Source organism: Canis lupus, chromosome 21 (assembly GCF_011100685.1).
Source record: "Canis lupus familiaris isolate Mischka breed German Shepherd chromosome 21, alternate assembly UU_Cfam_GSD_1.0, whole genome shotgun sequence".
NCBI lineage: Eukaryota > Metazoa > Chordata > Mammalia > Carnivora > Canidae > Canis > Canis lupus.
In genome coordinates this window covers 16,484,114-16,511,279 of record NC_049242.1, presented here as the reverse complement: position 1 = coordinate 16,511,279, position 27,166 = coordinate 16,484,114, and the positions used below count along the sequence as shown (strand labels likewise).

The window sequence follows — 27,166 nt, the reverse complement described above, 5'->3', positions numbered from 1 at the left end:
GATTCAGCTAACAGGGCAACTGACTCCCTTGGATACAGAAAAAGCATATCCAGAAAGAAAACCAGGACTGGCCCCCTTTATGATGCTATTAGAGCCACAGCAGTCAATCCCACCATATATGAAAGAGTTGATATTAATTGTAGCATATCTAGTAGGGGCCCCAGGATAACATCATCTGAAGCAAGCATCTTAGTGAGCAAAACTAGAATTAGACTGTCTTTTATGTTGAGCACCTCTCATAAGTCTCCAAGCCAGAGACATCTTTAGAGGTTTAAATAGTTAGTATGCATGAAGAAGTATGCCATCAGCCTTGTTGAATGAAGCTGACTGGCCTGTTACGGGGAGAGTTTCATATGACTCTCATCACATAATTAGATCTCCAGTTGACTAATGATTATGAGAGAATAATTGCTGTCTTAAATTTGGTACTTTATGGAATTGTGTAGACATACCCCACTGAGGAGATTTCCCAGAAGTGGGGCCACTCTAGGATGGCTTGATCAGGTGGCATGGTTATATAAGACCCAAGGGTATTGGGGGGGGGTCTCCAAGCAATAAGGTTTTGACCTAGGGAATGTGAGATGATTTGATATGGGCAGGGCCCTCCAATTGGACAAATGGACAATGGCCTTGAATTTGCTCCTGCACTCTGAAGTATAAGGGTAGAGAGTCTGTTTCATCCTCAAACAGGTATAATAGACTTACCTCTTGGGGATCCACATGGTCAATAACTTTCTGCATTCTTATAGATATGATCAAAGAGCCCCAAAGACCTCTCCCTAAGAATCCCAAACACTGGATTAGAGTATGAACTCATCACTATGTTAAATTTATAACCCTTATCAAACCCAGCTGCAGGAAACATTATTGACTTCCCACTCTCACACATTGCTGCAGAATCAGCTGGGGAAATAGAATTTCATAAACCCCCAAGAGTAGAATAGAGTGAGGAAAGACAAATCCTGATTTGGAGGAGGAGGCTGACTTCCATCCCCCCTTTGGTAGCTTAACAGAACACTGGCTCAGTATGTATGGATTAACTCAACAACAACCATGCCATGGCCAGTTCCTGAGCTATTCTGATGGCTTCTTTTTCCTAACAAGGCTACTTGTTCAATCATTCCACTTTGCCGGAGACCAAATAGTTTTCCAGAATGCAATACATGGAGTCCTATAACCTTAACAGCAGTCCCAGGCAAAACAGGATGGTTAGTAACCCTATTGACCAGGGATCTTCTATTCTAACAGCAATATAGATATCTCCTGGCTCCATAGCCCTTACACAGAGATAGTATTTTAGAAGTAGAAATAGAACACCTCTCTCCTGGAACTCCAAACATGGAACTATCCTTGTGGGATAATGAGACTATGGGGTCTTTGTCCTTTGTCCTTCAACACCTCTGCTTCTACATGTTTCTCTTAAAAATCTTTCTTATATCTGCCCAGGGTGGGACTAGTGTGAGCACATCCCTTTTCACATCATTGTTTCTGCCAAAGGAATGGGTTTCTAAGATTCTGCCAATAACTTTTGCACAGGCATGAGGCAAGACATTGAGTCAACACATTAGAACAGTCAAGAAAGATACAGCAAGTTGCAGGTCTATACCAATGCAGAGAAAAGTTGTGAACTATATGGACATGGATCAGAAGAACTGAACAGGAATAGATAGCCAGCTCACAGGCATCTATTGTTTGGACCATTCATGGTTTTTCTGTCATTGACTTTGAATGTCTAAATGGCCTAGCAAGAGCTCTATAGGTCAGTATGACTCCTAAACCCTACTGCCTCACTCTTGGCCACTGTACTCATTCACTGCTCCTTGTAGATGTAGAAATGCACTTCTGGATCCTCTAACCCATAGAGTCATTAGGCATTTCTGAAAGAAGAAAAGAAAGAAAGAAAGAAAGAAAGAAAGAAAGAAAGGAAAGAAGAAGAAGAAAACAAAACCGAAAGAAGAAAGAAAGAAAGAAAGAAAGAAAGAAGAAAGAAAGAAAGAAGAAGAAGAAGAAAAAAGAAGCAGAAAAAGAAGAAGAAGAACTGCATATAAGACTCATTCACGTGAATAAGTACTCCGAATTATGTAGGAATGTCAGCCGAATGCCATACATCCCATCAACGAAAAAGACAAATAAAGAAAAGAAAAGAAATAAAGAAGAAAGAAAGAAAGAAAGATTTAGCATAGAGTAGAGCAGGTATCAGCAGGAAGTTTAACACAAAATAAATGCAAAAGACCAGAAGGTGTGAAAGAAAAAGTTAAATGCTGCTCTATAATTGTTGTTCCAGATGTTATCATCTTGTGTCAGGATAACTAAAACTTGCTACTAATCTGTTTCCATGCTTGGGTATATCCTCCCCTGCACACTGCCATGATTGCCATCTGCATACCACTGCCTTACTCATCTGTAATCCCCCACTGCCCAGCATGTGGCAATGTGAGCACCCAATAATGACTGATTAGTTTAACAGTTTGTCCACTGACTTAAAACTTCGTTGGCTTGCCCATCACTATCATCATGATTTTCAGTCTTCTTTTATCCATAGAAACCTTTGTTAAAATAAGTTTATTTGGAAACCCAAAACATAAAGGAAATAAAGTAGAGCTGCCCTGGTTGAAGAGGAGGCCTGGAATCTTTCCTACCATCCCTCCTCCTCTAGCAATGGTCTCTGTAAAGGAATAGGAAACATCATGAAAAATGGTTTGAAACCACTTACTTAGAGTCTTAAAGCTGAACTCTATGGCTTTTCATAACCATGTCCACATGCCTCTTCATTGTCTCAATCTCTCTAATGTGAACCTTCTTCTTCAGAGCATTCAGCACCCTCTGAGCTCGCCCTGCTCATCCTCACCTATTCATGCAGTAACTTTTCCAACTGGAATTTTTTCTGCCCTCCCCTCTGCCTGTCTAAAGCCTACTGTACCATTCAAAGTCTAGCTCAAGCCCATCTCCTTCCCTCATTACTGCCAATTAGGCCCATGTTGATTCTTCCTTTTAGGAAAATTGTTGTTTGAAACTGTGGCACCATTTTGGAATATTCAGTACTTAGTCCGGCATGGTTAAGTGTCTTATGCATGTATCAGGAATTTCTAAACTAAATTATTTGCTCCTGAAGGACAGTAATCATATCTCTCATTTTCACAAAGTATCTGATACATGGCATGTGACAAGAGATGTAGGTCTGTTCATATTACAGGTCCTTTTAGATCAAGAGAGGGGAGTCAGTCCTATGATCTACTTTCTTCTTATTTACTGGAGTCATGCCTCTAAATGGGACCAGGTGTTGGTATTGTGGTGTGTCTTATTTGTGGAGCTCTAACACTATGAAAGGCAAGAGGATTCATAGACAAATTCCTGTGGAGTTTGGAGTAAACCAGTAACTCTATAGATTAGTCATCAAGACCATGATCTCTGTCCTGAACTTAGGTATCCATCTTTTGCCCATCTGAAAGGCTATGGCTGGAACTAGAAGGAATTTGACAACTAAAAAGCATCTATGACATCTGATAAAATCATCACCAATATAATACAATATATAACAATGTAATGCTAAGGCCCCAAGTGTAAGAGACACTGTCCATGCTCTGTCCAGCTTCCCTCACATCCTGCACTATTTGCATTCATGTCAGTACCTGTATCTTCTGGGAGGATTACCTCAAGCTAACAGAACCCATTGCACGTGCTGGAAATGTCTGACATTTAGCACACATAAACACCGGGAGGGGTGTTTATAGAAATAGAACACCTCTATTTCTAAAGGCAGCCTTTAACCAGTAACTACAAATACCCCAGCTCCTTCTTCCACTCACTGGGAGAATTCTGAGACTTGTGTTTTGCAGCGTTGTCTAGAATTTCTCCATGGAATAAAGCAACAATTTCCCACCATGACAACTGACTTAAAGGTCTCCCTTAAGTGGTTGACTTCTCTTTCCCCATCATTTCCTACTCATCTTCTATGTTCATTCCACCTTCCAATAAACTGAATGCATTCAAATCTTTGTCTCAAGGTCTGATTGTCGGGAACCCAAACCAAAATACCAAATCCATCAATCTAGAAATAGGAGTCATCAGAGATAAGCCTGTGTCAACATGAATGCTCTGAGATAAAATGGCCAAGTAAGCATGTGCTGACCTCCTTCCCCACAAAAGGAAATGCTCGCTTTCAAGTTCACCTCAGAGACTACATATTCTTCTCCCTCTTTCCAGGCAAGGAGAACATTAACAGAAGACAGGAATAGTCAGCCATGTCCCACAGTTACAGAGACTCTTCTTTCCAACACTTCTCATCAACCTCTACTCATATTTAAGTTCTCAACCTCACACACAACACATCTCTCAGGAAGCCTTCTCTGATCCTTCCTTTCTCTCTATCTCACTCCCACATACCTTTTATCCCTCCAGTCCTAGCACCAAGAGCCTGTTCATGATTGATGCTTTCTGTACTTTCCACCAGACTGTAAGCTCAGTGAAAGCTAGGGCCATATCTCATGTTTGTGTTTACCTGCAAAATATAACACAAGGTCTGGCACAGAGTAAGTGTTTAAAGAATAATTGCTCCATGAATGAATGAGTAGATGAATGAATAAATGCAACTTTTCAAATGCCCATCCTAATTCTGGTCATTGTTTATGATCTTGGATCATATTCTCTTCCATTTACCAGAGTGACTGACCTAAACTCATAGGACACTTGGTTTACAAGGACCACATAGATCCCTTAGGAGGTTATTTTCACAGGAAAACTCAGATCAGGCCAGGATTCAGAAAACCTGGTTATCTACCACTTTTAGATGCATAACCTTGAATAAATCTCAAATTAATTCTCTCATTCAACAAACCCTCTTGACCTGCCTCCCCATCTATAAAACTGAAAATTTGCCTCATCTGCTTTGAAAAACAGTGTCCTTCTCTCAATATTTATTGAGCACTAAGTAGTTGCCAAGTTCTCTGCCTGGAACTGAAAATATAACACTCAGCACTCAGACTGTCCTCAAGTTGCTGATATTGGTGATGATCCAGTGAGATGAGGAATGCATCCTACAAAGAGGGAAACTGATATTCAGAAAGGTATGTTATCTGTGCAAGTTCACACACTAGATAAAAGAATAACCAAACTTCAAATGCAGCTTTATAGTGAACAAAATACCATCTTCCCATAGCCTAGAGTTTCAGCTTCCCCCATTCCTCCTACCTCCAGTATGAGGCCCATATGTTCCTGCCCTTGCTTTAGACTTTAGTGTAGCTTTATATTTCAGCGTACAATCTAATTTTAGCAGCAGGCTAGGTGGTATGGCTAAAATTAGCTAAATAGTAAAGGAATAAAATAGTATAGTAGGCACTCAACAAGTACTGGCCACATTGAATCATGAATACTTTCAGTTATTTAGTTTCATAAGACTTGAAAAGTCCAAGGACCTGGAGCACTTCAAGCACTCCAGCTGTATCTAATCAGTTCAATTCAACTCCATTCCATTCCTTCCAATAACCGTTATTGGCTGCCTATGATACAGGATACCACAGTAGGATGGATGATACAAGTATGAACCTGGAGGACTAAAGAATATTTACAAAGGAGTAATCTTAAATGAAAGCAGCTGCTACCATGCCCAGTGTTAGTTGCTACCTGGTCAGTGTTTATTGAGTGAATGAATGAATAGATGAGTTTGCATATTCCAATGATATTTGCCTTTTTAAAAGAGGAGATGCTCTGAGTCACATAAACCTTTATTTGAACCCTAGCTGTGCTACTTACTGAGTCTGTTTTCCCATTTGTAAAATGGTGATGATACTGCATCCCCCCCCCCCCCCATCTTTCTTTTTTTCTAATAGTTTCTTGAACATTTACAGGAACCAAAGTTTTAATAAAATAAGAGGAAGTTTTGTGCTGGCTACACTACTAAATGATAGATTTTAGAGCTCCTCCTTGGACCCCTTCTTCCCACGTCTTTGGGATCTGTTCCTTAGAGCATGACTGTCAGAATCCTAACTGCAATCTATCCTGCCTACAGACTTTGGGCAAATCTGCTCATCTCTCTAGGGCAAGTCCGTTTATATATAAATTGGGGACAATAGTAATAGCTAACTGACAGGATTCCTGTGAGGTAAGTAAGATAACATGAGGAAAGCTCACCTCTCAGTGCCTGGCACAGAATAAGCATTCAGTAGATAATAGTTCCCTTCCCTTATGCTGCTTTCTCTTTGCTGCCTTAACGCTAGCACACTGGGGTCTTGTAACTCATTTCTCATCTTTCCACTAGGACCTTCCAGTCCACATTTAGTAAATGTTCCTGCTGGTACCACATAAAAAACAGAAGCAGAAAGATCTCCCCCAACCCAAAATCTACTATCTGATATAACTAGGGGTATAATCACGTCATAACATGGAAGCTCCACTGTGGGTCACCTAATTGCCAAGGACACAGATCCTGTACCTGCTGAAGGTCATGGAAAGGAATCACCCCAGGCACTCTTTAACTCAAAAGAGAACCAACTCAGCTGTGCCCCACGTGGCCTGAGTTCAGAGTAGGTGTAAAGAGAAATTTCCATTGCTGGGGGCTGCTGAATCTGTAGGAAGATCCCCAGAGGCACCTGTGAGCTGTAGGTGGCTGCGGCAAGAAGGACTCTATTGCTGAGCTTACAGCACCACCTGGTGGGAATTCTAGCCAACACAGCTTCTTTAACCCCAGGATCAAAGACGACAACTTCTGGAGCCCAGCAATTCCATGAGGGCCACTTACACATTTGTACCATGATTGTCTCCAAAGGAAATAGATCAATTACCCCATTTTCTTAACAATCAACATATTTAGCTACCAATAAGACCTTTCCCTGGGGAACTGTTGTGTGGGAAGTGTGCAGGAAAAGCATTATTGTACAGACCCAAGTTCAAATCCTGCAGTTCAAAATTTACTAAGCTGTGAATGACCTAAAGCAAGTAACTGCTTAGCATCCACATGTTCGGAATGGAGATATTTGTATTGGTCTTTCAAGGTTTGTAAAGAATTAAATCTATTCTGTATGTAGAACGCCTGAACTCAGTAAATATTTGTTCATATACCCTACTACCACCAGCAGCATAAACTACTGTAAGCTTACCGTATAGACAGTCTTCTAACCCAAAGCAGATGAATGCTGAAAGTAGTCTGTAGGTCCCATTTTCCTAAAGCTTATAAAATGTTTATAACTTTCCATCACTTTCTTCATAATCCTCTTTCCCAGAGACCCAAGTTAAGAACTTCTTCTTAAGACCCTTTTCTTTCTGTCTCACTGTAAGTGGCCACACAAGAATTTACGTAAGAGAGGGTTTAAGCTTTCAAATATTCAAACATAACGATTTCATGAAGGGAAAGGTAACGATAAAAGTGATGTAGATACCGCCCTGGCAACAGACCCAGAGCACTGGTGGTAAGTGAGCCTGTCTCCACAATTGGTTGGAGAAGACTTGAGGAAGGAGGATCTGATATCATGAAGGAATCGTTAAGGCTAGCAAGAGATTTAAACATCTTCTCTTCCAACCCTTCCTTTTACGCAGGAGTAAACTAAGGCGCATGAGGATAGAGCTTTGCAAAAATCACATGAAATTAGTGACAAAACCCAGATGTCTTAAGTAGAGAGAATAAGATGTTTTTACATATGAAACAGGAGGTGTTTCAAATCAGGGAAAAGAAAGATTAGCACTGGGATAACTACCTGGTCAATTTAGAAAAGAAAAGAAAACTAGATTCTTACCTCACTTCCTACACCAAAATAAATTCCAGAGAGATTTTTAAAACACATAAAAAAAAAAAATAGAGAAGTAACAGAAAAATAATGGGTTAATAGTTTTGTAAACTTGAAGTGAAGAAACACCTTCCCAAGTATGACATGGATCCCAGAAGCCCTAAAGGAAAAGACTACTAAATCTGACTATATGAAATGTTTATACTTCTGCACAAGAAAATAAAGTTTAAAGAACACAAAAAATTAGGAGAATATTGGTCACTCATCTGCTAGACAAAGGGCCGATTTCCTTACTATAAAATGAGTTTTTATAAATCAATGAGGAAAAGCCACACAGCCAAACAGAAATGCTAACATCCAATAAATAGATATGAATATGCTCGGTTACACTCATAACCAAGAAAACACAAATTAAATCAACATGGGGATACCACTTTATATCCCCACAGTTGGCAAAATAACTAAAGCTTAATGATACTCACTGTGGTCAAAGATGAGAAAAAATAGGCACTTTCATACACTATGGAAGTATAAACTGGTCCAAGTTTTTAGAAGAAAATTTTGGGAAAATATACTTCCCCAATTCAAGGTGCAAATACTAGCATCTTTCTTTTGTTTTTATCCACATATGCTCTCATGTGCAGGTCCAGAATCTCCTTCCTGAGGGCCTGCGCCAGGAAGTCCAAGGGCTTCTCAGAAGGAAAGGGTGGCTCTCAGCCACACTCATAACTTCCAGCAAAAAGAGATTTGGAAAGTTAAATGTGTCTGCTCCTACAGGTGCTTCTCTTTACCCACAGCTCTGAATCACTGTGGACAGCTAGTTCCAGAATATTCCTCAGATGATTCTTGCCCACTGCATCTAATTGCCCTTGTGGTCTCTGCCTCCGTCACTGGGATTCTTTGAGAGTGGGAGATGCCCACTTCCCAGCATCAGGTCAGAGAAGCAGATTGCTCATTACACTGGAGCCCTCGAGGTTTTCCTCACACAATTAGGTAAGTCCCTCTTTATTATGGAGGGGGGATGTTCCAAGACCCCTAGTGCATGCCTGAAACCACAGGTCGTACCACATCCTATATATACTATGTGATTTCCTAATCATAAATACTGTGACAAGAATAGAAAGCCTCATATAAAATTGAGTTGTAAGTGATGCCTGCGTGGTTCAGTCTGTTAAGGGTCTTCCTTCAGCTCAGGGCGTGACCTTGGGGTCCTGGATTGGGTCCCACATGGGGCTCCCTGCAGGGAGCCTGCTTCTCCCTCTGCCTGTGTCTGCCTCTGTGTGTCTCTCATGAATAAATAAATAAATAAATAATCTTTTAGAAGACGGAGTCCTAAGCCCTAAAGGGGGAGCTCTCATGTACACACCAGTCCACAAGCTACACAGCCAGCAAGAAGAACGAAGATAACCATTTCAACAAGGGAGGGCACATTTCACATAGGAATTTATCTCCTGCCTTTATATAAAGGAAGACCCACTGCGCTCCTGAAACAACACACGAACTGCTGCCTGCAGCCCCCGCCAGACCCCACAACCTCACACTCTTGTCCTTGGCCAGTCAACTTCTGTTTAGAACAACCCTCCCCAATTTCTTCCAACAGCCTAATAAAAGCTGACTTTCCCTTTGTTTCTACAGACTTGCCTACAGTTCACCACTGCCAATTTGTCTCAAATTGCAATCCCTCTGCTATTCTTGAATAGTCTTTTATTTAAATGAAGTTGCTCTGCCCTGTTTAACATGAACACGACCTGTGATAAAGTCTAATTTATAAATTTGACACTGTAAGAGATTAACAACAATAGCTAATAATAGAACAATTATAACAATACACTGTAATAAAAGTTATGCGAATGTGGTCTTTCTCAAAATAGCTTATTGCACTGGCCTCGCCCTTCTTGGGACGCTGTGAGAGGTAAGATGCCTGCGTGGGGCAATGATGTGAGCGAGTGACACAGGCACCCAATGTATTGGAACGTGTGACATATGTGATGATTTGTCAGGAGGATCATCTGCTTCCAGACCATGGTTGACCACTGGTGACTGACATTGCAGAAAGCAAAACTGCAGGTGTGAGGGAGTACTGCATTCCCTTCCAGGGAGCTGGAGGGTGCGGCCCAGTGTGGACCTGTAGGCCCAGCGTCTGTCCTTCACAGGCTGGGAAGATGGTGCTCCAGCACCAGTGGAAACACACCCCAGAGGGTGAGGGAGTGGCGGTGCCCACGTGTTGGGACAGATCTGGCCCCTGTCAGAGTGGCTGGTGTTGGACCCTCTTCTAGATACCAGAGGTTCTTTCAAAATCTGTGAGCTCCTGGGTTACAATCAGACCAGGCCTCCACGCAGGTACTGCAGGCTCAGCTGTTAACTCAGAGCTACTTCCCCAAAGGGCAAGGAAGCCACAGGACGGTTGGTTCCTGCACACTCATCACTCTTCCACATCACTAGGATCACCAAAATCCACCCCCCCAAAAGCTCTCCCTAACTCTGAATCTCAGGAAGAAGATGAGAGCAAGAAAGAAAGGGGAGAGGAATGGAAGCCCCTGCCTCCCACATGGACTTCTTACAACCCCTGGCCTAACTCCCTCCTAGAGTCTCCCATTGGTTCCATTAAACCTTTTATTCAAGGCAGACACCCAGCCTGGTACACAGCTGCAGACGAAAGCTGCTGCCCTTCAAGATGCGCTTGAGGATGAGAGCAGCTGGCAGCTGCTTTCACGGAAAAAGAACAGTTAATGTGTGGTGGTGTTCTCCCTTATACCAGAAACGTGATTTGTAGAAATTTGCCTCCAAGAAACACTTGAACAAGGACACAATGATAGCCATTGTAGCAGAAACTGGAAACAAACTAAATGTCTATAAATATGAGAGCAGTTAAATAAATGATAGTATATCCAAGCCATACAGTGCCACACAGCATTAAGTGCAATGAGGTAGATTTATGTTTACTGGTGTGAAAAGATGTGCAAGATTCTTTAGTCACTGAGAGAAAGCCATACTGCAAAGCTTTTTTATAATATCCTCTATCATTTTTAAGAGATTCTCTATAAAAATAACAAACACTATAAGCCACGTACTCTAAGTGCTTTGCATATATTAACTTATTTACTCCTCATAACGACCCTATGGTGTAGGTGTCCATTTTATACATAGAAACTGAGGTGAGGGATCCCTGGGTGGCTCAGCGGTTTGGCGCCTGCTTTTGGCCCAGGGCGTGATCCTGGGGACCCAGGATCGAGTCCCACGACGGGCTCCTGGTATGGAGCCTGCTTCTCCCTCCTCCTGTGTCTCTGCCTCTCTCTCTCTCTCTCTCTCTCTCTCTCTATGTCTATCATAAATAAATAAATAAATCTTAAAAAAAAAAAAAAGAAAGAAAGAAACTGAGGCAGAGGGAGGTCATGTGATTGCAGCACACCCATGAAGCTCACAGGGACTTAGTTATCATTGGAACCCAGGCAGGCTGGCTCCAGGGCCCAGCATCTCAGCACCACACCTCCTTTTTCTCTGTAGGTGGGTCTTCCCACACTTGTTTGGAAAGAAACCTAAAAAAATTCTTAACACTAGTTACCTCCAGGAGTCAGGATTAGGAAACTGAAGGAATGCAAGAAGTTTTACCTTTTAACACATGGCCTTCTGTACTACTCGGCTATTTTTATAATAAGCATGCATTACCTTCACAATACAGACACACGTACATGCACACACACATACATAAACATATACATATACTTGTTGTTTACGATGAGTCTAGACTTGGATGGATGACGTCATCCACCTTGGAGCTAATCCCACTGATGTCCTTACACTGATTTGCTAAAATCCTACTCAGCCTTTCCTCCTTCATCCATTCAATACTGAATCTGCTCTGAGTGCCAGGCCTGCTCACTAGATGCACTGTCCCACTTAACACCTTCAGAGACTTTCACCAGTTATGACAAAGTCCGTGAGGCACTTCATACTCAAAATTAGTACTTTGGCAACACTAGTTATTCTCTATTCACAAATTTCTGTCACTAGCGCTTCCCTTCTGTCCCCTCTTCCGGGATTGCTCTTACCCAGCCATCCATTTCCACCCCCACTTGTGAAACTTTTATTCATCTCTTAATGACAGTTCGAGAAGAAGTACCCCAGCCTGGCAGCTTTCCCCAAAGAACTCATGATGTGCTTTTCCCATCAAGAATGAGTTTGGTATCTCTCCTCCTGCTCCCATACACCCTGCCTGTGTCTCAATCCTAGGACTTCACACCTCATTCTCATTGCCTGATATGTACCCCCTGTCTCCTGCAAGCTCCATGAGGGTTCTGTGCTCCTCTTTGTTTCCCAGGCAACTAGCATAGGGCCTGGCAAAGTATAGATGCTCAAGGACATTTGGGAACTAAGGACGCCTGGCTGGCTAAGTTGGTGGAGCATGCCACTCTTGATCTCAGAGTCATGAGTTTGAGCCCCACGTTGGGTATAGAGAATGCTTAAAAATAAAATATTTTTTAAAAGAGTATTTGGGAACTAATAGAAACTATTAAAAACAATAGTTAGCCCTGTCATATGCCAGGTACTTAACCCTTTACATGGAAGGCCTATAATTACAGTTCTAGACAAGAGGTCTTTTAAAAGCATAAAGTGATTACATCATTTGCGTAAGTTCGCACAGCTGGAAAGCAATAGGGGTCAGATATAGATCAGGGTGCATGACCTCAAAACCAAAACCGTGGACTGAACCTCTACGCTACAGCTGCCTCTTGATGGAAAACTAAGTCCTCTGGTTCCAGGCTTCTAACTCCTCTCCATCACTCCCTAAGCTCTAACTTAGGAATGTAGCACACACGAAGCTTATGCTTTATGGAATACATACAGCTGCCATTTCCTCGTTCCACCAAAGCTCCCAAAGGGAAAGCCAAATATTGTCATTTGTGCTACCCCTGTGATTGGCCAGAGTCTGCAGCCCAGGAGCAGGTGCTAAGGTATCTTGAGAACAGACGGAGGAGGAAGGCAGGGAGGGAGAAAGGAAGGTATCTCACCTCTTCTGAGTCAGTTGTCAAGGTAAAAAAACAACTTCAAAACAGCATCTCAACCTCTTTCCTATTTTTTTTCTTTCCAAAAAGAATACGGTGGCCCTACTTCCTCTCTCCCAGCTGCATCAAAGCGCCTCAGAACTGACACTACAGCACCACCTTGTGTTCAAAGGCCATTATGTCACCCCAGTTGAAGCATGTAGATAGAAGTCCCTTTTTTCCAGTTTGATGAATGTTAAGGATCACACGCACACTGTCTTATATACACCACCCCTTTACAGAGTACCGGTGTGCGGGGGACACAGTGTGCTCTGCTTTCATTCCCTGTCAGTGAAGGACTCGTCACCCAGCTGTGGGGAGTGCACAGCTATCGATAGAGCCTTTTGGTGTCAGCCCCAGGAATTACTGCAGCTGCAGAGAGCTGCCTTGCCCAAGGTCACATCATTCCCAGGGAGACTCACATACAATGACTGACGGATGCAGTGATGTAAAGACTGGTGACCTTGGCCCAACTAAGCATATCTCTGAAGCGCCATTCTCTCTCCAGAGCTCCCCCATGGGTTGGCTGAGGCTGTTGCTGGACCTGCATTTCAAAGAGCTTTCCCTGTCCCCAGTCCTGCTTCCTGTCCCTGTTTTCCATAGGTATCTCTCTGGAGGGCACACCTTAATAACCGTCCTGCACACTAAACTCCATCACAGAATCTGTTCCCACAACACTGCCTCTGAAATGGGGAAGTATCTCTGTTTATTCATCTCTTCAAAAAGCATTTACTAAGCCTGTGTGTATTAAGGAATAAATTAGACACAAGACTGAATTCTCTATTTCTGTCATCTGGAGCTCTTTCTTATTATTATTCATTCATGAGAGACACAAAGAGAGAGGCAGAAACATAGGCAAAGGGGGAAGCAGGCTCTCCGAAGGGAGGATCCCAGAACCTTGGGATCATGCCCTGAGCTGATGGCAGATGCTCAACCACTGAGCCAGCCATGCGTCCCTGTAATCTGGAGCTTAAACTAGTTTAAATGCAGCTCCTGATTCCGTAACTGGTTAATAGGCAGGCGAGACTACCAATAAGACAGGTAAACTACTTAATAGTACTAAAACCTTCTCTGAGGTCCTGAAGTCACTAAAAGCAATAGAACATCAGGGCCACATTGATATTTTATCAATGTCATGTGACTTGCCGATCATGGGAAAAGGGGATAGATATTTCTCACACGGATGCAAAGAGTATATTTTGATTTTTTTAAGTTAGAAGTGAAAAGAAATGACCTTCCCCATGGCAGCATCTTGTTACGCTTCTTGGGTTTAGCCCCCTTCCTTAACCAAAGCAATTAAGGCCATTCCTGGGGAGGTATCAGATGCCACCAGTACTCTGACCCCTAATCCAGAGATGCAGGTCCTGGGAATTTCCCACCTATTTTCTGAATGTGAGCTCCTCAAATCTTCCATCATCCATTCCAACATTAGGGCACCAAAGCATCTTCACTCAGCATCTCAAATATCAATATGGTATAGACTACATATCACCTAGAGGGAGGAGAAAGCCAGGCAAAGAGTATGTTGTCTCCAGCAGCTCTCAATAGTTAACAAAACACAGAACCATAAAACCTCACTAAGTGGACACCCATTGTCCTTGTCTATCCAGTACCTGTACACCTTCCACATGTGGGGTCCATCAGCTTCTTCTAGGAAATACTCTCTTCTTGCTCTAACCACGTGGTTCTCGCAGGGCTGTTATATCTGTATGTGATTCCATCACCTCTATCAGCACCAACATTGGAGAGAGACTCCACCTAACAAAAAAAAGCGTGGATTCACCAACCCCTGGAGGAAAACCATAGAGAGAGCACCCTAGTCAGAAATAAACATGCAAAGTAGTAAGAGCTGGTTTGTTACAGTCTAAACAAGTCACTCACCTCTCTAGGTATTCTGTTTGCAACAGGAGTAAAAACGGTACCCATTTTATGGCCTGCATGTGTCAGGTGCTGTGCTTGAGCTTTATCTATCTAGCTTTATCTAGTGCTGTCCTTACTTCTCTCAACCACTCAGAGAGGCTGTTATTATTTTTCCCATTTTACAGATGAGAAAGTGCTGGCTCAGAGAGGCTAAGCAACTTGCCCAGTGTCATAGAGCTGGGAACTAGCAGGGCTCGTATTTGAACCTAGGTTTGTTTGCTCAACAACAAAGCCCCACTTTATTTCACATATTACCATATCTCAATAGCCCCTTACAAGTTCTTAAAAGAGTATATGTGAAAATTCTTTCCTAGCACAGCACCTGTACATGATAGGTACTCACTAAATGTTAGAAGAGAAGGAAGCTGAGGTGGAACAGTAGCTGTGCAGTGGAAACTTGCACAATGGACTGCACAGCCCAGTCCACCACCATCACATACCCGAATCTGTCAGTAAAGATGATTAAGTTACAATAAACATGGAAGAGGCCGTGCATCACCTCTCACAGAAGGAGTGTGCCTGAGACTTTCTCCTCTACCACTCCAGCTCTTCAATTCAATGAACACCTCCGCTCTTTTTTTGTAACGCCAAATACTTGAATAAGCGTTCAAGTATTTTCATCACATCCCTCCGCTCCCATGATTGATGCTTTTAGAATAAATGATCTGCCCCTCAATCACTAATCGCCCGCATTTCAGGAATTTCTTCTGTGGTCACAGAAAAGTCAATGAGTCATCACTCACCCCCACCCCAACCTCCTTCCTTTTTTTTAGTAATAAATTTATTTTTTATTGGTGTTCAATTTGCCAGCATACAGAATAAGACCCAGTGCTCATCCCGTCAAGTGCCTCCCTCAGTGCCCGTCACCCAGTCACCCCCACCCCTCCCCGCCCTCCTCCCCTTCCACCACCCCTAGTTCGTTTCCCAGAGTTAGGAGTCTTCATGTTCTGTCTCCCTTTCTGATATTTCCTACCCATTTCTTCTCCCTTCCCTCCCAACCTCCTTCCAAGGCAAAACTGAAGCAGCAAGGCCTGAGCAATAGTGTTTTATCGACAGGTTTATGCAAGCAAAGACAATGAAGCTTCTAACTGACCTAAGAAAGAAGAATAGTGAAGAGAGTAACATTCATGGTCCATACCCAGCATATCTGACATCTGGTGGGGATCATTTTTTAACATCTCCTTCCTCCATAAAATAAATTTAATTTCAGTAATATGAAATAAAACAAATAACTGGGATGATAAAACAAGAAGTGCAAGCAGTAAAAATGTTCTTTTTGGCCCTATGTATATATATTCATGCCAATAAAAATTAAAACTGAAATAATTAAAGTAGAAAAGGGAGAAAGTATGAATTAACACTTTATATTTATGTTAGCTACTTTAAAAGAGAGGACAGTAAACATATAAAGAACTGCTTCCAAGAGACTGAACCGCACAATGTTCCAAGAATGATTGGCGCAGAGAAGGAAAGAACTGGAGCAACTCAAGCTCAGCTCTGTTTCTTCGTCTTTCAATCACTGTACTATCCAATTTTCCTTTTGAATCTACTGCTTAAGTGCATAAATACATGCCCAAAATGGGCTACAACAATTCCACATGGTTTTGAATTTACTTTCCAAACCCACATGTTTAGCTGAGTTGACATGTGCTGGGGACTCATAGAGTAACTGGAAGCTCTCCAAATTAATTTCCATGAAAATTACAATTTTTAATAAAAGGTAACAAAAATTTACTAGATGATGCATATATATGTGTCATGTTGAAATCATTTAAACTCCACAGTACCCACAGTGGTTGATTTTGGGTTTTTTTCTTTTTCAGGGACATGTACTTTGTAACTGACATTGTTTAGAATTGCTAGTTTATGGTGATAATAAAAAGCAAACCAATTTCCAGACAGCTTTATTACTGTTTATAAATACTCCACGGACAGTGAACCCCCTTATTGCTCACACAGGGAGCAGACGCTTCAACTGCTCTACCCTTGTCACACCACTGCTACTGGCTACTGTGATTAGATTCCTGCTTTGTCCACAAACCGTGCTACATACTTTGAATATGCTACTTCATTTAATCCTCACAACAATCTTGTTAGATGAATTAATATACTCAGGACGATACCAAGCACACAGTGGGAACTCAATGCGTGTTCTCATCTTCATCATCATCCATCCCACTTACTCATTTGAAACTGAGGTACATAGAGACTAAGTAACCTACTCAGTGTGACCCAGCTGGTTAAGGACAGAACCAGAATGTGAATTCCAATCTACCTAACCTCCAAAGTGAGTTCCATCCACACCATTTGACTAAACATTTGCAGGCTGGGTATGGTGTAGCAGAAAGAGAAGCTGCCTGCCTTCAACAGAATTGAATAGATCCTGGATTCAATTGATCCCAAACACTTGTGTTCAGTTAATTCCCTCTCACACTAGTATTTCATAATATCTGACATTCAGTCATTCATGTTTCTTTTCAGTTTTTTCTTTTTTTAAGTTCATTTTAATCTAATATTTTATTTTAATTCGTTAGCTAATTTACAGTGTTATATTAGTTGCAGGTGTACAATATAGTGAATCAACACTTCCAAGCATCACCCCATGCTCATCATAACAAGTGCACTCCTTAATCCCCATCACCTATTGAACCCATCCCCCCACCCCCTTCCCCTGGTAACCACCAGTTTGTTCTCTATAGCTAAGAGTCTGTTTCTTGGCTTGCCTCCCTATCTCTCTTACTTTTTTTCCCTTCGCTTATTTGTTCTCTTTTCAGTCTTAAGTAACAGGCAGAGCAACTGTTAGAGTTTAAATATTTCTGTGATCATTGAATAAATGTGTGTGCTACCCATAGGCTGACAGCTGCAAGAGGGCAGGGTGGAACTACATCTGCTTTGTTTCCAGAGTGTTCCCAGGACCAAGCATAGTCCTAGAATGTTATAGCCATCAAAAATGCATGAGATGGACATTGCTGCTATGAACATTAGGGTGCATGTGCCCCTTTGGATCAAACTATGGAAAGAGCTGAGAGATATCCATCAACAGATGAAAGGATACAGAAAAGATGAGATAGATATTTATATATATATATTATATTACATATAATATATGTAATAGACTGTTACTCAGCCATCAGAAAGGATGAATACTTACCATTTACATTGACATGGAGAAAGACAATTATCAGATGGTTTCACTCATGTGGAATATATGAAATAGCACAGAGGATCATAAGGGAAGGGAGGAAAAACTGAAGGGGAAGTCATTAGAAAGGGAGAAAAACAATGAAAGACTCTTAACTCTGGGAAACAAACTGAGGGTTGCTGGAGAGGAGGTGGATAGGAAGATGGGGTAGCTGGGTGACGGGCATTAAAGAGGGCACGTGATGTGACAAGCACTGGGTATTATACACAACTGATGAATTATTGAAGTCTACATCTGAAACTAATGATGTACTATATGTTGACTAATTGAATTAAAATTTTAAAAATTCAAATGTATATGATGTATAAGTAAAGAACGAATGACTGGAGAGCTTTTTCAAGTATATTTTCAGATTAAATGGGGTCCTCACAACAGAACGGTGAGGTAGTCACTATTTTGCTTATTCTTAAATGAAGAAAATGAAGATTGAGAAAATGGAACTTCCATCCCAAGGCTCTTCACTTGAGTTACTTTCTTGTTACTTCCCTTAATTTCAGCCCCCTTTGGCCTTCCTTCAAACCTGCCTGGAAACTGCAGTAATCCAGCACCTGCCTCCTTTGTTTCTGTATGTTTAACTCCCGTTTCCCTTGCCTGTGTTCCCAGCTACACTGTGAGCTCTCTAAGGTCACGGATGGCATTTTGCTGTCTGTTGGAACCCCAGCACTTAGAACAATGTTTTATGGATGTATTACACATAACACATTGTGTGTGTAAAACACATGTATAATATGAACAAGCCTATGCATAATAAATAACAAAATAAAATGTAAAATATAAATAGTTTCATATTTAAATAAAATAATAAAATAAAATTTGAGTCTCAAGTCTGCCTTCCATAAGCCATGTATTCTTGGATAAGTCACTTTAACTCTCTGAGCCTAGTTTACTCATGTATGAAATGGGGATAATAATACCTCCTTGTTGGGGCACCTGGGTGGCTCAGTAAGTTGAGTGCCTGCCTTTGGCTCAGGTCATGATCCCAGGGTCCTGAGATCGAGCCCTGAGTTGGGCATCCCTGCTCATCAGGGAGTCTGATTCTCCCTCTCCCCTCTGCTCATGCTCTCTCTTACTATTTCTCTTTCAAATAAATAAATGAAACCTCTAAAAAATAAAAATACCTCCTTGTAAAGTTTCTGTAAGGATTAACAATCCTAGGATGGAAATACAAATCAAAACCACAATAGGATACCACCTCACACCAGTGAGAATGGGGAAAATTAATAAGGCAGGAAACAAATGTTGGAGAGGATGCAGAGAAAAGGGAACCAACCCTCTTACACTGTTGGTGGGAAGTGAACTGGTGCAGCCACTCTGGAAAACTGTGTGGAGGTTCCTCAAAGAGTTAAAAATAGATCTGCCCTACAACCCATCAATTGCACTGTTGGGGATTTACCCCAAAGATTCAGATGCAATGAAACGCCGGGACACCTGCACCCCGATGTTTCTAGCAGCAATGTCCACCAGAGCCAAACTGTGGAAGGAGCCTCGGTGTCCAACAAAAGATGAATGGATAAAGAAGATGTGGTTTATGTATACAATGGAATATTACTCAGCTATTAGAAATGACAAATACCCACCATTTGCTTCGACGTGGATAGAACTGGAGGGTATTATGCTGAGTGAAGTAAGTCAATCGGAGAAGGACAAACAGTGTATGTTTTCATTCATTTGGGGAATATAAATAACAGTGAAAGGGAATATAAGGGAAGGGAGAAGAAAAAGACTGCTAACTCTGGGAAACGAACTAGGGGTGGTGGAAGGGGAGGAGGGCGGGGGGTGGGGGTGAATGGGTGACGGGCACTGAGAGGGGCACTTGACAGGATGAGCACTGGGTGTTATTCTGTATGTTGGTAAATTGAACACCAATAAAAAATTAATTTATTTTAAAAAATTAAAAAAAACAAAAAACACAATCCTAGGATGCCTAGAATTGATCCTGACACCTAATTAGAACCCAACAAATGATGAATACTTATTTTCCCTGCCCCATGCAGCTGCAGGCACAGAGGACCTTCTGACCTACCTCTAGTTATGGTGACAGGGGCATAACACTCATGACACTCATAGGCAGTTTGGCCCAACCACAGTAGGATCCACAGAGGTATTTAGGGACCACAGTTCATATAGTTACTAAGATTGCTCCTTTATCTCTGGGACACAAAAGGAATGAGTACTGTTACTGCAAGCACTTGCTCAGAATTCAAATTCTGAAAAAAAAAAGAAAAAATAATAAAAAAATAAAAAAATAAAAAAAAAAGAATTCAAATTCTGTACACTTCCTCCTCAGAGGAAGAGACACCAGCTGGGGCCACCAGCTTTGGAGTTCAAGGTACAATGAGCTCAATGCCAAGTACTGTGGAAGCACAAAGTCCCTAAGCACTGGGGAAAGAAGTAGGGCTTTTATCTCCTAGTCTCCACTGCTTTGCCCTCTAGGCACCTCTCTGGCTTACACCACTTTTCCCAGAATGGAAGCTTTCCTCTTCTTTGAGTTCGCAAGGATGCCTCCCCTCACCTGCGCAAATGTAGGCTGCTTGCCTTAGCTGGAGATGTGCAGGTGAAGGGCACCGCACAGCACAGCATAGAAGCACCTTCCAGTGGGATGGTCAGCATCCTCTCACCACTTCCTTGAGGCTCTGCATCACGGAGTCTCAAGGCCCCTTCAGCTCACCTACTTCCAGTCTCTCTTGTTTCAACTTCCTCCTCCTATTTCTTTTGCCCCTTACCTCACCCCCCACAGCTGTCTCCCTCATCTGCTACCCCAGAAACTCCATATTTTTCTCCCTTTATGTCCAAAACCATAGAACTAAAGTTTTCAAGTCACTAAAAGGAGCAAAACACCTGTCATTAATATTACCTGCTCTCTTTAAATGTAGAGTGAATATATAAATAGCAAAATATTTTCTGGGGGCAAAGTTAATAAATATCACATCCCCCTCAGTTGCAGCAGCTCTGGGAATCTACCCTGACCCAGTTCTTATCACTAGCCTTCATGCACTTATGGCCACCCCTCCCTCCAGGCGGTGGCCAAATGCTGGCATTTAAGTCTCCAATACTAATGTACCCCTCACTCAAAGGATACACGAGCTTCAATTCAATTCAGTATTTATAAATTGCCAGGTACTATAAAAAGAGATACAGAGACTATTCAGCAAAATCATTGCTCTTGGGGATCCCTGGGTGGCTCAGTGGTTGAGCGCCTGCCTTCAGCCCAGGGCGTGATCCTGGAGACCTGGGATCGACTCCCACATCAGGCTCCCTGCATGAAGCCTGCTTCTCCCTCTGCCTATGTCTCTGCCTCTGTGTGTGTGTGTGTGTGTGTGTGTGTGTGTGTGTGTGTCTTGTGAGTAAATAAATAAAATCTTTTTTCAAAAATCATTGCTCTTGAAGAACCTGCATTCTAGCAAGAGACAGGTATATCCCCAACTAGACTGGATATAATTGGTTTGCAGTCATTTTCACATGTCAATTACCACAATCTCATTTCTTTCCTAGACACAGTTCTGAAGTTTTATTCTTTTCTAGCTAGTTCCCGTGCCTGTCACTCTCTTTCAATATGAGGATGGCTACCTTGAGACTAGCTAAAAGAAAAGGTTTGAGTGGGAAAATAACACCCTTAATCTGGCGTTTGCTTATGTCTTATTATTTAATGAAGAAATCTTTAAGTGCCTTGTAATCCAAATTTTCCCAGCCACATCTTCTTTTATTACATAGAACATCTCCCCTTCCATGGACCTCTGGAGCAAGAGCAAGAAATAAACTTCTACAGTATTGAACCATGACATGTCTGGGTCCATTATCTGCTATTACATGCCTAGCCTGCACATGCTAATTTTAAAACTGCCTGAAATACAAGATAGAATGGAGTAAATGGTAGGTAGAGATATAAGTCATGTGCTTTGAAGAGCACAGATGAAGAAACAATATTTTCTGCTTAACATTTATTGTTGAGTTTATCAGATTTTATTCTCACAATAACACTGCTGAGTATATTTTCCTCTCCTTTGTATAGCTCAGGAGAGTGATAATAGAATAATTAAGAAATCTGCACAACATTGCAAAGCTAACTTTAAGTAGAAATTGGATACAAATTTAAGTGTTGCTTCAAGACTCATAATCTTTCCATGACACCGTATCACCCCTTGTAGTGAAGGTCAAAGGTGACTTGACGCGGAGTTGGTATAGGAACTGGGCCCAAGACAATGAACAAGCTATAAAATCAAGTATCAGAGGCAGCCTAGGGTATTCCAGTAATATTACACTCTTATGCAAATAAACTTTGCAGAAGTGACCCAGAATTATATCATGGTGGCTTCAAAAATTGGAAACCAAAAGCTATTTAATTCATAAAGCCATTTTCTGGAGAGATAATTAATATTCTTGAGTGGAGCATGCATTTGTCCTCTTCTTCTGGGTACACAAGTCATTGGGATGATAGGTCCATCCACCATCTGTCTGGGTAAATGATAACTGCCAAAAACCAGGAGCTGAAGCTCTTAGCAGAGTGAGGACACTAGTGTCAGCAGTTGGCTTGAGCCTCCTCTATAGAACACACCAATTAAGAGAACTAATTAGGCTTCCACTAGATCCCAGTGGGATTCATTAAAGGAAAATCTTATAAAATATTTCATCCCAGAGCATGTATTTGGATAATACAGAAGAGTGATTTAATTAGAAGATTAAAACTCATTGAAGTAGATTCCAGAATGAAATTGTTTCTGTCAAAACAACATGGAGATCACTATCCCAGGGCCAAAAAAAAAAAAAAAAAAAAAAAAGACAAGCCACGTGTCCTCTGCTTCTTTTTTAATGGGCAGATGGCTGAGTTATTCATTTCTTAAGGTTCAAGCATACAAGAGTAATTTTCATTGAGTCTTTCTTGCTATGGTTAAACCACATCGATAATATAGATCTCAATTCCTCCCCACCCGTGTGTTGCAAAACAGTAGTCATTGGGGACCTGAATCTTCCCACAAAATTCCTATTCAAGGTCAGTCTTGCACTGGAGTTCTATGTACCCCTTCCAAATTATGAGCCAAACACAAGCTATGTCACATAATGTTGAAGCCAGCCCAGCGCCTGGGATATTTTGGCATAACTCAAAGTCTAAACTGCTCCAGGCAATGGAAGAATATACTTTGCATGGGTCCCATATTGCCCCAAGATTCAAACTCTACCTGTGAGGGAGGTTGGGATCATAGTAATGGTCAAAATCCAAATTCTACTCTTTCCTGCCTCTACTTGTGTATGCAAACCTCAACTTCTGCAAAATAACTCAGAATCTTTTTAAGAATTCCTGAGACACATCTAACCTGTGCTCTGAAGCAAAGCCAACCCACTACCATATGAGTGCCACAGTGTCTCTTCTCTCCCCACTCCTCTTCTCCACTTTCCGAAAACTCAGACCCAGAACCAAAAGGGACTGATTATGGAAATGTACTGAAATGGCAGATGCCACACTTACTCAAACCTGCCCCTCCCAACTAGCCACCAAGACCTCAGGGTCAGGTCTTCTTTATCCAGAACTTTTCCTCCTCAGGCAAGGTCTTTTTTAGGATTTCTCAGGCCCTCAAGCAAACAAGCTTCTGATGAGTCAGGCCCCTTCCAGGCAACAGACAACTTTCTCAAACTAATCCAGGCTGATGTTCCTTTTACACGTTAGCACAACATGTATCCTACCTTCATATCATTTATCAGAGCCCACACCATTTATTTACTGTGTAATTAACTGATTAAAATATGTGTCCCAGGCGCCTGGGTGGCTCAGTATCTCCCTTTGGCTCAGGTCCTGATCCCAGGCCCCTCAACCAGCTCCCTGCTCAGCAGGGAGTCTTCTCCCTCTCCCTCTGCCCCCTCCCCTGCTCATGTGCTCTCTCGCTCGCTCTCTCTCGCTCTCTCTCTCAAATAAATAAATAAAATCTTCTTAAAAATAAAACAAGTGTCCACGGGCGCCTGGCTGGCTCAGTCAATAGAGCATGTGTCTCTTGATCTCATGGTTGTAAGTTCAATCCCCATGCTCGGTGTAGAGATTACTTTAAATAAAAACAAAAATGTCCCCACTAAACTATAATCTCCAGGGGGAACTGACCCTGTGCATTTTGCTCACCATTGCATTCTTGCTACTCGGCACAGAGCCTGGCAAACGTAGACGTTGTTATGTGAAAAGGCTCAAGCTCAGAATGCTTCCTTTTTCCTTTCCCTTTCCCTCGATTGTAACTGCCCATGCTGTAGACAACTAGCAAGTCAGGCCAGGAATTACTGTAATGAGGAAGGGATTCCCCTTCTGCTACAAAATTGAGCTTCTGCCTAAATTATTAGGCGTTATCATCTCCTATGTGCCAAGCACCTCCTAAGCATATTCTCTCATAATAACACATAATAACACTATAGGTAGACCTTATTATTACCTTTATTTTATAGAAGAGAGGACCAAAACAGAGAAGTTAAGTAGCGTGCTCAAATAGTAAGAACTAGCAAGTGATAGAGCACTTAGAGCAGCTACATCTGCACGTGCTTTCATATGAAAGTTCTGCCACAGAATGGTTGCCCTAAATCTACTTGGTCACACCTGAAGTGGCCCTGCTGGACAAGTCTATACAGAATAAAAATTTTTAAAGGTTACGGTGAGATGATCCTTGGTGTTCTTAGACCCAAGACTAGGAGAAATGGTCACGGTAGTGACTGTGACCAAAACCCCAGCACGGCACCACGGAGTTTTCCTAACAGTCACCGTGGAGGTGCTCAGGGATAGGGGACCACCTCCCACACCACCTGTCAGGAGAACCCACTGTGATGGCCCAGTGTGGGGTGGGCAGAGCTGAAGCCAGTTAGTCCAACAACTGACTTCACCAAGCAACGCCACACAGATAGGCATGAATTCCGAGACTGCCGTGTCCATCTGCAGCAAACCACAGAAGGAGAAAAAGCTCAGAGGGTCACACGTGGAAAGTTTTATGGGTCCAACCTACAAAAGAAGTATATTGCTTCCACTCACATTCCACCATCCAAAATTCAGTCACATGGACAGGACTGCAAGCTAGGACTTAAGAGTGGAAACTGTAACTTTATAGCAGTTCAGGCTACAGAGGTTCCCAGTTTGCATCCAGCACCACACTGGTCTGCAGTCTGGTCTACCAGCAGAGAAGGTGGGGAATTACATGGGTTTCCATTTGGTGGTTGCCAGGGAGGACAAACTTAAGAGAGGAAGAAAACAAATCTGCTCTGGTTACCTCCAGGGCAATGACACTACCTACAAAAGATGGAGTCATTCACCAGTCTCACCACTAGATGGTTCTTTAAGCCTTTGGATTCCCCAAGTTTTGTTCTGAGACGCTTTTCAGGGAAGCAGGATAAAAGGATTTTCCAGTCATCTGAGCAGAGATATAAATGGTCTTATTCTTCCTAGCCTCACCCAAGAATGGGTCTGGGCTTGCCTTCACCTCGGGAAGATTAGCAACCGAGAGTAAAGAGAAGTCAGTGCTGTTAAGCAGGGCATAGAGGATCCACAGGAGGCAGAGACAGTGAGCCCACAAGGCCTGGCAAGAGCCCCAGCTCTGCCCTGAATGCTCAAGGGCTTGTCACCTCACACTCTGCTTCATCATCTGTGAAATGAAGACTATAACATGACTGCAGTTGAATGTAGCTTTTTCCTTTTTTCTTAAGACTTTATTTGTTTATTCATTAGATACACAGAGAGAGAGAGAGAGGCAGAGACACAGGCAGAGGGAGAAGCAGGCTCTTCACAGGGAGTCGGATGCGGGACTGGATCCAGGACCCCAGGATCACGACCTGAGCCAAAGGCAGCTGCCCCACCACTGAGCCACCCAGGCACCCTGAGGTTTTCTGCTTTTTCAAACACTTTCACAAACACCCTCTGTTTTGTCCCTGTGACACCCCACCAAGGACAGCATCAGGCATTGCTGGTCTCACTTTGCAGTAGGAGAAACTAAGAAACTAAAATGAAAATTAATTTGCCCAAGATCACAAGGTAACTTGTGACTCTTCCCACTGTTCTGTTCTTTGTACTCTATGAATTACTGCCAGTGCTTTGACTCTCTTGCTCTTCACTACAAAACCATGAAGTAAACAGGACAAGTAATGTCATCACTGTATTCTTTTCACAGAGGAAAAAATCTGAGGTTCAGGGAGGTTTAATCAGCCTGCCCATTTTGGCAGGACTAGGGCTATAATTCACATTTCCAGATTTCCTCATAAAAGAGGCTTTTTTAAAAACCTTAACACAAAAGACTTTTATTGGCCAAAAGGGCTGATTTTCTCCACTCACTGCCACATTGAGGATAAATATTGATGATCTTTTTAGATGTTTAGAAAAGACCTTTTTCCCCTCTCCCATCAAATGTGAGCCTATAATTCTGGCCAATGTCAAAATTAGCCCTGCCTTTTTACATGCTTTAGCTGACCATTCTGTCAACTACGTGAATACAAAAAAAAAAAAAAAAGTGGAAAACAAGAAAGGCGTTAACACAGGCTGAGGGAAAAACAGGTAATAGAATAGGCAGCCAGGCCTCCAAAGCCTCTTGTAAGAAGCATGTGGCACAGAGCAGTGGTTCTCAAACTGAGCTCCAACCCTGGCCCAACTGCCCCAGCCACTTCAACAAGTGTCGAGCCCTCCTCTCACCCCAGGTGATTCTGAAGATCAGCCAGGATGGAGGACCAATTCTACTCTCCAAGACAAGTCCGCAATTTGTTCCTATGTTTGAAAATTTACCTTAGCCAAAAGGAAATAAAAATCTCAGTGAAAAGAAATGATAGGTGCGGACCCCGCCTGCACCGCCCAGCCATGGTCAACCCCTCTGTGTTCTTCGACATTGCCTTGGTCAGGGAGCCCTTGGGCTGTGTCTCCTTCAAGCTGTTTGCAGACAAAATTCCAAAGACAGCAGAGAACTTTAATGCTCTGAGCAGTGGGGAAACAAGAGTTGGTTCTAAAAGTTCCTGCTTTCGTGGTATTAGTCTGGGATTTATGTGCCAGGCCCGTATCTTCACACGCTATTATGGCACTGGTTGGAAGTCCATTTATGGAGAGAAATTTGATGATGAGAATTTCATCCTGAAGCATATGGGTCCTGGCATCTTGTCCATGGCAAATGCTGGGCCCAACAAAAATAGTCCCCAGTTTTTTCTCTGCGTTGCCAACACTGGGCCATTGGATGGCAATGTGTGGTCTTTGGCAAAGGAAAGAGGGCATGAATATTGTGCAGGCCATGGAGCGCTTTGGGTCCAGGAGCCACAAGATCAGCAAGATCACCATTGTTGACTATGGACAAATCTAA

At 42.3% G+C, this 27,166-nt stretch overlaps 1 pseudogene; it reads left to right on the top strand.

Moving 5' to 3' along the window:
• Nucleotides 1-22,956: 22,956 nt before the first annotated feature.
• On the top strand, nt 22,957-27,166 carry LOC100685760 (annotated as a pseudogene).